This window comes from Lactuca sativa, chromosome 2 (genome assembly GCF_002870075.4).
Source record: "Lactuca sativa cultivar Salinas chromosome 2, Lsat_Salinas_v11, whole genome shotgun sequence".
NCBI classification, from domain to species: domain Eukaryota; kingdom Viridiplantae; phylum Streptophyta; class Magnoliopsida; order Asterales; family Asteraceae; genus Lactuca; species Lactuca sativa.
The window spans coordinates 94,374,114-94,389,441 of NC_056624.2; the positions used below are offsets into that span (position 1 = coordinate 94,374,114).

At 43.4% G+C, this 15,328-nt stretch overlaps 2 pseudogenes; both read left to right on the forward strand.

Annotated features, from left to right (window-relative positions):
- Positions 1-458: 458 nt before the first annotated feature.
- On the forward strand, positions 459-1,115 carry LOC111893753 (AP2/ERF and B3 domain-containing transcription repressor RAV2-like; annotated as a pseudogene).
- Positions 1,116-13,355: 12,240 nt separating this feature from the next.
- Positions 13,356-14,012, forward strand: LOC128132352 (AP2/ERF and B3 domain-containing transcription repressor RAV2-like; annotated as a pseudogene).
- The last annotated feature ends 1,316 nt before the right edge of the window (positions 14,013-15,328 follow it).

Here is a 15,328-nt window from a genome sequence, read left to right on the forward strand (position 1 = left end):
TGTGATGTGTTGTTGGTCGTTGCAACCAGGTGTTTTTTTTTCCACCCACTTCATTTTTGGGTAAATGTCACTATAGCCTATTCAACTATCGTCATTTATTCTATTTGGTCACTAAAGTATTTTTTTTGCTCAATAGGTCATTAAACTTACAACTTACATGTCTATTAAGTCATTTTCGTTAGTTTTTAACCGATCTTCTGTTAACCAGTTATTATAATTTACAAGAATGGTCCCTATGATCTGAATTTCTTTCGTGGTTGGTCCATACCAGCATACTTCATCACCGACGTCGCCACCGTTCAATTCCGACAACCACCACCCTTCACATTGGGCAACCCCATCAACTATTATACTCAGCCTTTCTCTTACAGCCAACTTATATATATCATATTTCTCTCTATATATATATAACCTCATTCTTCTTCTTGCTACTCTCTCCTTTAAGAACACTAATTATAATGGAAGGAAGTTCCACTGATGATCAAAGAACAACTACGGAAGCAACTTCAATAGTTGCAGCACTGGTGACTATGCCTCCACTGATCGACAGTGGGGGCAGCATGGTTCTTGACACCAATGAAGCGGGGTTGGAAGCTAGTTTCTTGAATTCTCATTCAAAAGCTGAGATCGTTGATATGTTGAGGAAACACACATACAATGATGAAATAGAACAAAGTAAGAGAAGCTGCAGCTTAAAAAAAAACTTTTACAAACGGGTATAGATCGGGTGACAACCTGGTCAACGCCCGGGAACAACTTTTTAAGAAGACAGTCACCCCAACGACATTGGAAAACTGAACCGGTTAGTGATACCAAAGCAGCATGCAGAGAAGCACTTCCAAAGGTGTTCTTTTACATTTCGAAGACATCGGGATGAAAGTATGGAGATTTCATGATTTCGTTACTCATACTTTAATAGTAGCCAGAGCTACATTTTAACCAAAGGTTGGAGTCGATTCGTGAAGGAAAAGAACTTAAAAGCGGGTGACATTGTGAGCTTTCAGAGATCCACGGGTTCAGACAAACAACTTTACATCGACTGGAAGACAAAAAACAGGTCAGGTAGTTCCAATATTCAAGAACAAGCAACTTTACAACATGTTCAAGAACGGTAGTGGTGCATGTGACGAACGATGTTAGCAAATGACCAACCACAAAAGAAATTGAAATCATAGGGACCATTCTTGTAAATTATAATAACTGGTTAACGGAAGATGTCACAACTGGAAATTTTGAGCCATGTAATCTATACATTCAAGTTAATGTGAATCAAAAACTTCAATCAAATACATTATACAAGTACTACAAGTAGTCATCAAACAATTGGAAAACCCTAGAAGTTCTTGTTAAGTCTATTTTAGACTAGAACTTCATTATTGGCTCCAAATGGACCAATAAGCTTCCAATTGGGCTATCATGGGCTTAGAACCCTAATTGGGCTCTAATTGGACCCACACTTATTTAATTTAACATTTTAGGTCATGTTGGGCCTATAATGAAATGAATTGAAAGCCTTGATACATGAATAACCTAAACTAGTCCAATAAAAATATAAAAATCATACTACATTCCCTTAAGTATAAAACACACTCTAACTAACTCAAATATTGGGCTTAAGGACCAAAAGGCCCAAAAATCTTTTTTTTCTTTCAAACTCTCGGCCCAAGGCCCACACCCAAAGAGAAATGGAAGAGTTGACTATTTGCTTGCCACCTCATTATTACCCAACATGTTTCCATGCACCTTAGTCCATATCTCCATGCATATCACTTCAAAAGTCATTTCTTCTTCTCTCCTCTCTCACTCTCGGCCATACACACCTACACACACCAAAAATCTCTCAAACACTCTCTAGATCACTCAAGAACAACTCTCCCTCTCCACTCAAAAATCTCGAGTTCTAGGAAGCATTCAAGAGGAAATCTCCACAATATTCTTCATCTAAGGTAAGATTATGCATAGATCTATGGTTTAAATTCTTTTGTTATCAAAATCCTTTCCTAACCTATGCAAAAATCGTGATCTTACACCCTAGAACCATCTCAACACTCAAGATCTTCATCAAAGGGAGCCAAGGCCAAAAACACTTCATTTTTCTTCCATCTTTTCTTCCAAAAAACCGAATCAACACCCCAAGGTGAGATTCATACCCCTATTTTCTGTTTTTATGAGTTTTGTGGGGGGGAATACAAGTGAAAGTGTAGATCTATATGTGTTTGTATGCCTTGTATGATTTCCATGCTTATATGTATGCTTATATGTGTTTTAATGTTGGATCTAGCCATTAAACCCCTCAAAACCGAGATATAACTTATGTTTTATGATTTTAGCTTCAAATATATCTCTACATATAAAGTGATACAAGAAAAATAGCTAAGTGGTTAGCAACAATTTTCTTTAAGCTAAAAACACCCATTTTGGGCCAAAAATGTGAAAAATACAAAATTAAGGGCCCAAATTGACACTTCACAGATTCTGATGGTTGAAATGTGCCAAAACAGTTTCCATAAAACTATTTCTGGAATTATATTCAATTAGAGGATTAAAAACATAAATTTCAAGCTTATTGGGCTAAATATGAAAATTTCGGCCCAAGGAGGCCCATTATGCGAATTTTTCTGTTTTGAAGGGCCAAAACTGTGAGTTTCTGTAAAACAGTGGACTATAAGTGTCCCAAATCCTTTTCAAAGGTTTAAAATGCTTTTTAAATTTAAAAAGGACCAAAGTTGCAAAAATTTTCCAATTTGGGCCAAAATTGTCAAAATTGCGAAAAGAAGGGCCAAAACCGAGAAAAACTGCATTTTCAGGGACTTAAACTGTTTTCTATGAAAAATATGCTGGAAAATATTAATTTCAATAATTTTTGGTGTTAAAATGTCAAGAAAAATAGTTTAAGGACCAAACCGGGAAATATTACATAAAAAGGGTTGAAAATGTAAATTTTACAAATAATGAGGGGCTGAAAACAGAAATATTTCAAGGCTAATTCAACATGTACAATTTGATCAAATAATGACACCGCGACTATCGACGAAATACAACTCATTACAATACCAAAAGTCGTTGTTAAACGAATTGGCTCGGTCTCGAGCCAATGGAAATCTACAACTACTAACTCTTCGATACTACGAATCATACAAATAACGTTTGGTAATACATATACATACGAGTGTGCACAGACGTCTACACACCATCTTCGGGCCCCAAAAGTGTAAAATCTTGCTTGTTGGGCCTAGCTAGCCCAATGACCTGATCTTAAGGCCCGAAGACACATATTTTCTACGAAGTGTTGAGTTTCACCGACTTGGCACAACGTAGAGTGACTTTCAATGGCTTGTACCACTGGTCCCCAAGGGTCCTTGGTATTGCTAGAAGAGTCTGCATATTTTACGAGGCGGGTCGGGGACCCCTCGCACGCATATTTTCCCCAACCGGTTAATGGAGTCACCGGGGTCTTCGTGACCTCTTTCTCTTCGGATGTGGGACTACACCTAGTCCGGGCGATTGGATAACGCGATTAGTACTGACGACGCCTTCGGAGTCGTTGGTATAACTATAAACTAGGCGTTTGTGTAACGCGGGTTTGTAGTAAATAATCCTGCTCGAGAACCTTCCAACGTCGCCTGGGACTGACACTATACGCTACATAATGGTTTCAACGTAACTTCATGTAACTCAGGGAACTAGGAGAACATCGGGTTTTCCTAGGGTTTTCAATACATACAGATTTGAAAAGCATACATATTCAATGAATATATTTTTTTTACAAGTATAGAAACAAACAAGCATACCTATGGATCTTCACAAACGTTTTCAAAAGCTTTTCTTTTCAGAAAATATCGGATTTTCTGGTGGATTTTCAAACAGTACAAACATTCGATTTCAAACACTACTTATGAACTCACCAACATTTCATATGTTGACGTTTTTCAAAATACTTGTATTCTCAGGGAACCAGTGAATCAAGGGAAATCGTATTCAGTGACGGTTGCAGTTTATTTTTGAATGAATGGAACAAATTAATTTTTGGGAATGTAATGTTTTAAACAATGTATGACATGTAAACACTACTGGTTGTACTATGTAATGAATGGTGACGAATGTTGTTATGTTTCATATATATTCAATGTTATGGTATGCAATTGAGTCACGACAGCCCCCGGACGTTTCCGCCGTCTGGTTCGGGGGTGTGACAGGTTGGTATCAGAGCTTTGTTTATAGTGAACTAGCATGTCGAGCCATACATTGATATGCAACTATAAACCAAAAAGAGGGACTAACATAACTCTGAACAAAACAAGTAAATAAAACACACTTGCTTGCATTAGGAATAAAGATCCAACGCTGAATCAAACACAATAACACTGGTATCTCAGTTAATTCGGGACTGTTCTTAGTGATACCAAGGAGTGAATGTAGCCTGATCAACTACATTCTCTCCAAGGTAAAATTAACTCACGTCTTGATGAGATCGGGATAGCCAGGGAACCTAACACTATACCTTTCATCACCCAAAAAGAGAATGTTTGCTTAGTATGTATGATAGACATAGCATCCTAGGATAATGTAGCATATTTACGTACTCGCGCAGACAACATGGCTGGCTTTCATCACCCGGGAGACCCCTACTTCCCTAATCAGGGAAACAACGGGTGGCTAGAGGAGGAGGAGGAGCCTGAGGAAGAGCCTGAGGAAGAACCTGAGGAGGACCCCGAAGAGGAATCTGACGGGGAACCGGAGGCGAAAGTCGAGGGCGAGCCTGTCGAACCCGAAGAAGACGAAGAACCTTTCGAAGAGGAGCTCGATGACAGCGAAGGGGGTGATTCGGATGCAGAGTCCGAGGTCATCGACCCCCCTTACCCGATCAGGGTGCCTGCATATCGTGTGGGACCCACTGGACCTACCCCTCCTTGGGGCATTGATCTTTGGAGATGGAGCAGACATCAGGGACAGCGACCCCCGTTTGGCATGTCACGTGAGTTCTTTGACTTGAGGGACGGAGGACCAGCCGACCGAGCTCTACCAGTCATGGTGAGACGACTACGGGACACCGGCGACCTTGCTCAGGGCACTACCGATCAAGTACGCCAGTTGTGGACTAGAGTCGAGCGTGCGGAGCAGGAGACGCGTGACGTCCTCCGGGAGTTTCACATGAGGCAGGTAAGGTGGGAATCTCGACTTCAGGATGCAGAACGCCTAGTGGCTCGTCTTCAGGGAGCATCCACATCTTCGGCACCACCTCCTGACGCAACTCAATGCGGTTAGGGATAGACTTATCATAGTAGGTTATTAGGAACTATGTTATGTACTCCGGCTCTATGTTTAAGTGACTACACTACTCATGGAGCCGTTATGCTGTCGGATTAGTGTTACTTATGTATGCCCCTACGAGCAAATTTTCTTGTACTAAATGCGGATAATATTAATAAACTTTTGTGTGTTTTGCTAAATTATTCTCAGTTGCTATGTGTTGAGACATTATGATTGCATGCTTGATGATAGTAATGTTTAGGTTCGCACCATACACCTAGTTAGTAGAGTCGCCACCTCACAGAAACCACGTACACTCAACATCTTTCCGTTTCATGACAGAAAGATGCCTCGCCCAGCTACTCGCGGAAATCCCGAACCAACCCCGCCGGAAGTTGACTCCACTGCTTTCCAGGCAGCCGTGTCTGCTGCAGTCACAGCGGCTATGGCACAACTTCACCGAGGGAACAACGGAGGAGGTAACGGGCAAGGATCCGGAAGTTCGAACAACGGGACGAACCAAGGACTCACTAAAACGTGCACCTACAAGGATTTTGCGAACGCTAAACCCCGAACTTTCAACGGTACCGGAGGAGTGATCGCCCTAAAGCGATGGATCGAGAAGGTAGAGTCGGTATTCGAGATATGCGAGTGCCCCGAGCAGATGAAAGTGAAGTTCGCGGCCTGCACTTTTGTGGACCAAGCACTCACTTGGTGGAATGGCCACGTAGAAGCTATGACACTCCCTGTAGCCAACTCTATTCCCTGGACAGAAATGAAAGAGATGTTGACGGCTGAGTACTGCCCCCGAGGCGAAATACAGAAGATGGAGCAGGAACTATGGAATCTCACGGTGCAGAATGGGAACATCGATGCTTACATATCGAGATTCAGCGAACTATCTCTGTTGTGCCCGGGTATGATCACATCAGAGGGAAAGAAGATTGAACGATTCATTTGGGGACTGACATCCCCCATTCAAGGGAATGTGATAGCTGCAAACCCTGAAACTTTTGACAGTGCGAAGAGATTGGCAAAGAGGCTATATGATCATAACCACAAAAAGGGCGAGAAACCGGTAGAGACTGAGAAGAAGAAGGAGAGTGATGGTAAGAAAGGATGGAACCACAAGAGAAAGGGACGTCAGGGCCCCGAGACCTCTAAAAGGCAGCAAACGGTGGCAGTTCACGCTGTCACTGCGCCGGTTCCAGTCACCCCACATGCTCCAGCCTCAGCTGCTTCCAATACTTCAAGACCCTATTCCGGTAATGCTCCCAAGTGCAATAAGTGCAGTTTCCATCACCATGGAGAATGTAAGGAGTTCCATTGCACCAGTTGCAACCGAAGGGGACACACTGCAAGGTTCTGCAGGACTTATCCTTCTCAGAACCAGAGTCAGGGAAACAACCAGAACAACAACAACAACCACCGCAACACCAACAACACCAATGCCGGCGGCAACAACGCAGGGCCTAGCCACACCTGTTTCGGGTGTGGAAGGACGGGACATTTCCGTCGAGACTGCCCTAACAACAACAACAACTCAGGAAACAGAGGAGCAGGAAGAATGCTGACTATGGGTCAGAGTGATGCAGTTCAGGACCCCGCAGTTGTGACCGGTACGTTTCTCCTAAACCACACTTATGCATGCATCTTATTTGATACCGGAGCGGAGCGAAGTTTCGTAAGCGAGAAGTTTAAACATTTATTAAAACAACAACCCCAGAAGCTAAATGAAACCTATACGGTGGAAATGGCCAATGGGAAAACCGAATCCACTAGGGAAATCTACACTGGATGTACCCTAACCCTTAACCAACACGTCTTACGAATAGATCTGATGCCAGTGTCAATTAGGAGTTTCGATGTGATTATCGGCATGGATTGGTTAAGCCCCCACCATGCTGAGATTTTGTGCCACGAGAAGGCCGTTCGCCTTCGTCTCCCGAATCACGAAACCCTAGTAATTTACGGAGACAAACCTAGCACGAATCTTCGTCTTATCTCGTGCATCAAAGCACAAAAACACCTGCGAAAGAACAACTTAGCGTTCTTGGCCCACATAGTGGACAAGGCCAAAGAAGAAATTAACATCCAAGACATTCCGGTAGCGTGTGAATTCCCGGACGTGTTTCCTGAAGACCTTCCAGGAGTACCCCCAGAGAGACAGGTTGAGTTCCGAATCGACCTCGTTCCAGGAGCAACTCCTCTCGCTAAATCACCATATCGACTGGCTCCTGCTAAAATGCAGGAATTGTCCAGCCAACTCAGTGAGCTTCTGGACAAGGGATTTGTCCGACCTAGCTACTCGCCATGGGGAGCTCCGGTGCTCTTTGTCAAGAAGAAGGACGGATCTTTCAGAATGTGCATCGATTACAGAGAGTTGAATAAACTCACTGTTAAAAACCGCTACCCACTCCCACGAATCGATGATCTATTCGACCAGCTCCAAGGAGCTAGCTATTTTTCTAAAATAGATCTACGGTCCGGATACCATCAACTCAAGGTCCGAGAAGAAGATGTTCCTAAAACCGCTTTCCGAACCCGCTATGGACATTATGAATTCGTCGTAATGCCCTTCGGTCTAACAAATGCACCCGCCGCATTTATGGACCTAATGAACCGAATCTGTCGACCGTTCTTGGACAACTTCGTCATTGTGTTTATCGATGACATCCTCGTCTATTCTCGAAGCAAAGAGGAGCATGGCCAACATCTCCGACAAGTCCTAGAAACGCTGCGATCGGAAAGGCTTTACGCCAAACTCTCTAAGTGTGAGTTTTGGCTACGGAGCGTGAATTTCCTAGGTCACGTAGTTAGCCAAGATGGAATTCATGTGGATCCCTCTAAGGTCAAAGCTGTGGAAGGATGGGCAACTCCGACTACGCCCACAGAAATTCGTCAGTTCTTAGGCCTAGCAGGCTACTATAGGAGATTCATCCAAAACTTCTCTAAAATCGCCAAGCCACTTACCTTGCTTACGCAAAAGAGTGTGCCATTCAAGTGGACAGACCGACAAGAGATTGCGTTTCGAGCCTTGAAGCAAGCTCTTTGTAGCGCTCCTGTACTATCTCTACCCGAAGGAACGGAAGATTTTGTAGTTTACTGTGACGCGTCAAATCAAGGCCTAGGTTGCGTTCTCATGCAACGTGGAAGAGTGATAGCATACGCGTCCCGTCAACTAAAGACGCACGAAGTAAATTACACAACCCATGACCTAGAACTGGGAGCCGTGGTCTTCGCCCTAAAAATTTGGAGGCACTACCTGTACGGTACAAAGTGCACCATCTTCACAGACCACAAGAGCCTCCAGCACATCTTGAATCAGAAGGAGCTGAACATGAGACAACGAAGATGAGTGGAGTTGTTAAACGACTACGAATGCGAGATCAAGTACCATCCAGGCAAGGCCAACGTGGTAGCTGACGCATTAAGTCGGAAGGAGTACACAAATCGCCGTACGAAAACGCACTCGATAACCATTCAGTCTCATTTGGCCACTCAAATTGCATCAGTCCAGTCAGAGGCTATGAAAGCGGAAAATAGAACTAGCGAGGCATTGCGCGGAATGGAGAAGAACCTAGAAGTCAAGGAGAATGGGGTATACTGCTTCATGAATCGTATTTGGGTCCCAAAAATCGGAGGATTTAGGGAGACCGTTATGAAGGAAGCCCACAAGACACGATACTCCATTCATCCCGGTTCGGACAAGATGTATTTGGACATTAAGCAGCACTACTGGTGGCCTAACATGAAGGCGGAAATCGCAACTTATGTTAGTAAGTGCCTTACGTGTGCCAAAGTAAAAGTGGAATACCAGAAACCTTCCGGATTGTTACAGCAACCGGCAATCCCTGAGTGGAAATGGGAGGGGATTTCTATGGACTTCGTGACCAAGCTGCCCAAGACGCCGGACGGATTGGACACCATATGGGTAATAATCGACCGACTGACGAAATCTGCCCATTTCCTGCCGATCAAAGAGTCCTACAAGATGGAGAGGCTGACGCGTTTGTACCTACGAGAGATTGTAAGACTTCATGGAGTGCCAAAATCTATCATCTCGGATAGGGACAGTAGGTTCACGTCACGCTTTTGGCAGTCGCTCCACAAGGCCATGGGAACTCATCTTGATATGAGCACCGCGTATCACCCACAAACGGACGGTCAAAGAGAACGAACCATTCAGACGCTTGAAGACATGCTTCGTGCATGTGTGATAGACTTCGGAAAGTCTTGGGATACCCACCTACCGTTGATCGAGTTTTCATATAACAATAGTTATCATTCGAGCATTAAGGTGGCCCCTTTCGAAGCACTGTACGGGCGTAAATGTAGATCACCGTTATGTTGGGCTGAAGTAGGTGACACCCAGCTAGCAAGAACACATACGTCAAACAGGGCATTAACGGGACCGGAAATCATTCGCGAGACCACTAGAAAAAGTTTGTCCAGATCAAAGCTCGATTACAGGCATCGCGTGACTTGATGTGTAATTCAATTCTTGGCCATTGTATTGTTTTTATGGGGTGTGATTATCCATTTGGAGTTTGATCACATTGCTCCTTCTTTGAGTCTGCTTCACTTGAGGCTCTCTGTTTGCTCAGGGATGGTGACGGTCCATGTGTGCGTCAGATTTCGAGAGATACGCCCCCATTTAGGACTCCTGCACCACATGCCCCCTTGATTTGTCCTTAAAATCATCTTTGCATGTAATTTGCTGGGCCTGTTCTCACTTGTGTATTGCTTCGCTTCGTTGGTCCTTTTGTCGGCGTTCAGTGTTCGTGACAACCTGAGTGTTACCTTGAGTAATGACGCTATTTTCTTAGCCTTCTTCTGGTTGTGCAGTATGCTTCCGCTAGGGAGTGGTCTGTTGACGTTTACGCTCTTGTAGCTCTGGTATCGCCCGAGCATGTCTACCCAGGGTATAGCTGTGTCCTCGGGCGCACGAGATTTTGGTATTTCTAGGTGAGCTACCCTACTGGGGATGATCTTTGGATCCTCTTGTCTCTTGGTGCCTTCTGCCTGGTTCTTTTGTATTTGCTTCGCCGCAACCTCCCTGCCTCCTCGATTAATGCTATTTGGGGCTTTGTTTGGCGGGAGTTCATTCAGGGAGTGGTTCGAGTGCAATCTGATTTGGCTGAAGGACCCTGCTGTTTTTCCGTTTTGTCCCAGACTGATTTCCTTTCTGGGAGCTTGTTTGGCTTTTCTATCCATCCATGCATTTGGCAGTCCTTTCCTGGCACCCCGATGTGTTCGTGTTCTTTGTCTTTTAGCTTCATGGGAGAGGCGGGCTTCTACGTCTTTACGAGGCGACACCTTCTCCCCAGGGGTAAGCCGCTTTGTGGGCTTTTGTCGCCATCCATCACCGTTTCTTTGTCAAGAGGTGATGTCTGAGGAAGTTTGAGCAGATCGAGCTTGCGTGGGTGTTCATGTCAGTTGCCTCTGTGGGTTCCGGCCTAGCTCTGTTATTGTGGCCACCTCCTTCCTCCCCGAGATAGTCTTCCATTTTGTTTCCCTTACTTTCTTGGTTTTGCTTAATGGTTACCTGAACTAGATTCTTCCGTCTACACCGATTTGTCCTTTGCTTTCTCGGGATGTATGCGGCCTCCAGTGTGGCGACAGCCTCGTGATGTTGTGTTTCAGGGTTGTAGGCGATAATCGTGGCCGATCCTGAGTTGGTGCTGAATTTACTATACCATGAATCGTTGACGGTATGCCCTGGAACTAGAAAAGCGTTAGCTGTCAGAGGACCAAGTATGTTTAATATAGATGGTTTATTACTAAGAATTCTATTACTCTCGTGATTCTCTCCTTCCCATCGTGACTGACCAGGGTGACGGGGAGACTTGTGGTGCCTATTGGTTGTAACTAGTGACCTGTGAATCCCACTAGTGGCCCTTTGGTTGGTTGTTTTGATCCTTCTTTCCAAGGGTTTGGAAGCTCGTGGAAGCAATGCTCATAGAGAATGTCCGCACTGTTGTCGTTATCAATCAGTACTTGATGAATTTGCAATTGGCACACGTAGGCGGTTATTACGAGCAGGTCTCTGTGGTTCTATCTAGGTACTATGGGGTCTTCCAAAGAGAATTTGATGTTGAGGGTGTTTTTCCATACCTCCTCGATGTCGCAGTCTGCCTCTTGGGAGTCACTTCTTCCTCGTGGCCTCGTGATGCCCAAGATTTCTTCCTTCTTCACCGGGTACTTGTCGGTGTCATTTTTGGCTCGCGATTCCTTGGGGTCGACTTTGAATTTGGACCTCAAGTCCTTTGCTATATCCACAAGGTTGTCGGCCAGTCACTTTTCTTCTACTTCTTTTTTTAGCATTCTACATTCGCTGGTATCGTGGGTCTTGCTTTTGTGGTACTCGCAGTACTTCCCTTTTTCCTTTTTTACTTTTGTTGGTGTTTATTCAATGGCATGTACTTCAGATCTGTTTCCTTATGGCTCGTCCCTCCTAAATGGGAGAAACCTTCAAGACGAGTGTCTCGAGTGTCGACTGTTCTTATCATGGCGCCCTTCGTGGCGCTCCCGATGGTGGGAGTCGGGATGAACGTATGTTTCCTCTTGTTTGATATATGCGTTTGCCACTGCTTTGATGTTTGCTTCCTTCCGCTCTTCTCCTTCAACTTGTCACAGGTACTTCTCCACCCTATATTTGAGTCTGTTTCTTGTTTTTGGCACTGTCCCCTGCATCTTTTTTGACAGGGGGCATGAGAGAAGTCCTTGGGCAAAAGCACCTATAACAAGGAATTCTTCGTGCCCCGTCATACTGAGTGTCACGAGAGTGAACCTATCATAGTACTACCTTATCAACTCCCCTTCCTTTTGCTTGCACGCCATGATGGAGCTCGTGTCCCCCTTCCCTTTCCGGAGCTACATAAAGTTGTTGAGAAAGAGGTATCGTAATTACTTGAAGCTTGAGATACTTTCCGGACGAAGCGCTTTAAATCATTTGCCTGCATTCCCCGATAACGTGATTGGGAAATATGTGCAAATGAACCTCTTGTCCATTCGGAGCAACGTCATCATATATTCGTAAGAATCTATGCATTCATCTGTATCCGTCGTGCCATTGTACTTGGGTATATTAGGGATCATTGTTGAGTGGGTATCTCGTACTGTAGGAGCTCCGGGCAGAATGCAGAGCCGACGCATCGCACTTGTCCGTCCATAGAGGGGAAACCACTGTATTGCATGGTCTGTTTGGCATGTTATGGATTGTTGTATCGTTTGTCATATCCGTAGTTATACCCTTGATTTTACCACTTCGTTTGTGGAACATATGGTGGTTGCATCGTGCTCGTGTACGTAAACTGTTTGGATAGAGAGTTAAAGTCTCGTTGCCCTAGCGTGCGTAAGTTTTCCCCATGCTCTAGTGTTGTATTGGTATTTTGGCCTTGCGACTGTGGTGCTTGAGGGGGGACTCCTTGAAAGTGGTGGAAGTAGGGTTTGAACATTGGTTGTTGTGCAAAGAGCAGAATGTGTGCCACGTTTGCCGTAGGAGCAAATTGGTGAGTCGTCGTTTGTTGCCGAGGAGGTAGTATGATTGTGCTTGGAGACCAGGTGTTTGCATGTGTTCGCCATGGTGGTGGTTGTGTTCTGTTATCATCAGCTAGTTGTGACTGGCGAGTGGGTACTATTTGTTGTGATGTGTTGTTGGTCGTTGCAACCAGGTGTTTTTTTTTCCACCCACTTCATTTTTGGGTAAATGTCACTATAGCCTATTCAACTATCGTCATTTATTCTATTTGGTCACTAAAGTATTTTTTTTGCTCAATAGGTCATTAAACTTACAACTTACATGTCTATTAAGTCATTTTCGTTAGTTTTTAACCGATCTTCTGTTAACCAGTTATTATAATTTACAAGAATGGTCCCTATGATCTGAATTTCTTTCGTGGTTGGTCCATACCAGCATACTTCATCACCGACGTCGCCACCGTTCAATTCCGACAACCACCACCCTTCACATTGGGCAACCCCATCAACTATTATACTCAGCCTTTCTCTTACAGCCAACTTATATATATCATATTTCTCTCTATATATATATAACCTCATTCTTCTTCTTGCTACTCTCTCCTTTAAGAACACTAATTATAATGGAAGGAAGTTCCACTGATGATCAAAGAACAACTACGGAAGCAACTTCAATAGTTGCAGCACTGGTGACTATGCCTCCACTGATCGACAGTGGGGGCAGCATGGTTCTTGACACCAATGAAGCGGGGTTGGAAGCTAGTTTCTTGAATTCTCATTCAAAAGCTGAGATCGTTGATATGTTGAGGAAACACACATACAATGATGAAATAGAACAAAGTAAGAGAAGCTGCAGCTTAAAAAAAAACTTTTACAAACGGGTATAGATCGGGTGACAACCTGGTCAACGCCCGGGAACAACTTTTTAAGAAGACAGTCACCCCAACGACATTGGAAAACTGAACCGGTTAGTGATACCAAAGCAGCATGCAGAGAAGCACTTCCAAAGGTGTTCTTTTACATTTCGAAGACATCGGGATGAAAGTATGGAGATTTCATGATTTCGTTACTCATACTTTAATAGTAGCCAGAGCTACATTTTAACCAAAGGTTGGAGTCGATTCGTGAAGGAAAAGAACTTAAAAGCGGGTGACATTGTGAGCTTTCAGAGATCCACGGGTTCAGACAAACAACTTTACATCGACTGGAAGACAAAAAACAGGTCAGGTAGTTCCAATATTCAAGAACAAGCAACTTTACAACATGTTCAAGAACGGTAGTGGTGCATGTGACGAACGATGTTAGCAAATGACCAACCACAAAAGAAATTGAAATCATAGGGACCATTCTTGTAAATTATAATAACTGGTTAACGGAAGATGTCACAACTGGAAATTTTGAGCCATGTAATCTATACATTCAAGTTAATGTGAATCAAAAACTTCAATCAAATACATTATACAAGTACTACAAGTAGTCATCAAACAATTGGAAAACCCTAGAAGTTCTTGTTAAGTCTATTTTAGACTAGAACTTCATTATTGGCTCCAAATGGACCAATAAGCTTCCAATTGGGCTATCATGGGCTTAGAACCCTAATTGGGCTCTAATTGGACCCACACTTATTTAATTTAACATTTTAGGTCATGTTGGGCCTATAATGAAATGAATTGAAAGCCTTGATACATGAATAACCTAAACTAGTCCAATAAAAATATAAAAATCATACTACATTCCCTTAAGTATAAAACACACTCTAACTAACTCAAATATTGGGCTTAAGGACCAAAAGGCCCAAAAATCTTTTTTTTCTTTCAAACTCTCGGCCCAAGGCCCACACCCAAAGAGAAATGGAAGAGTTGACTATTTGCTTGCCACCTCATTATTACCCAACATGTTTCCATGCACCTTAGTCCATATCTCCATGCATATCACTTCAAAAGTCATTTCTTCTTCTCTCCTCTCTCACTCTCGGCCATACACACCTACACACACCAAAAATCTCTCAAACACTCTCTAGATCACTCAAGAACAACTCTCCCTCTCCACTCAAAAATCTCGAGTTCTAGGAAGCATTCAAGAGGAAATCTCCACAATATTCTTCATCTAAGGTAAGATTATGCATAGATCTATGGTTTAAATTCTTTTGTTATCAAAATCCTTTCCTAACCTATGCAAAAATCGTGATCTTACACCCTAGAACCATCTCAACACTCAAGATCTTCATCAAAGGGAGCTAAGGCCAAAAACACTTCATTTTTCTTCCATCTTTTCTTCCAAAAAACCGAATCAACACCCCAAGGTGAGATTCATACCCCTATTTTCTGTTTTTATGAGTTTTGTGGGGGGGAATACAAGTGAAAGTGTAGATCTATATGTGTTTGTATGCCTTGTATGATTTCCATGCTTATATGTATGCTTATATGTGTTTTAATGTTGGATCTAGCCATTAAACCCCTCAAAACCGAGATATAACTTATGTTTTATGATTTTAGCTTCAAATATATCTCTACATATAAAGTGATACAAGAAAAATAGCTAAGTGGTTAGCAACAATTTTCTTTAAGCTAAAAACACCCATTTTGGGCCAAAAATG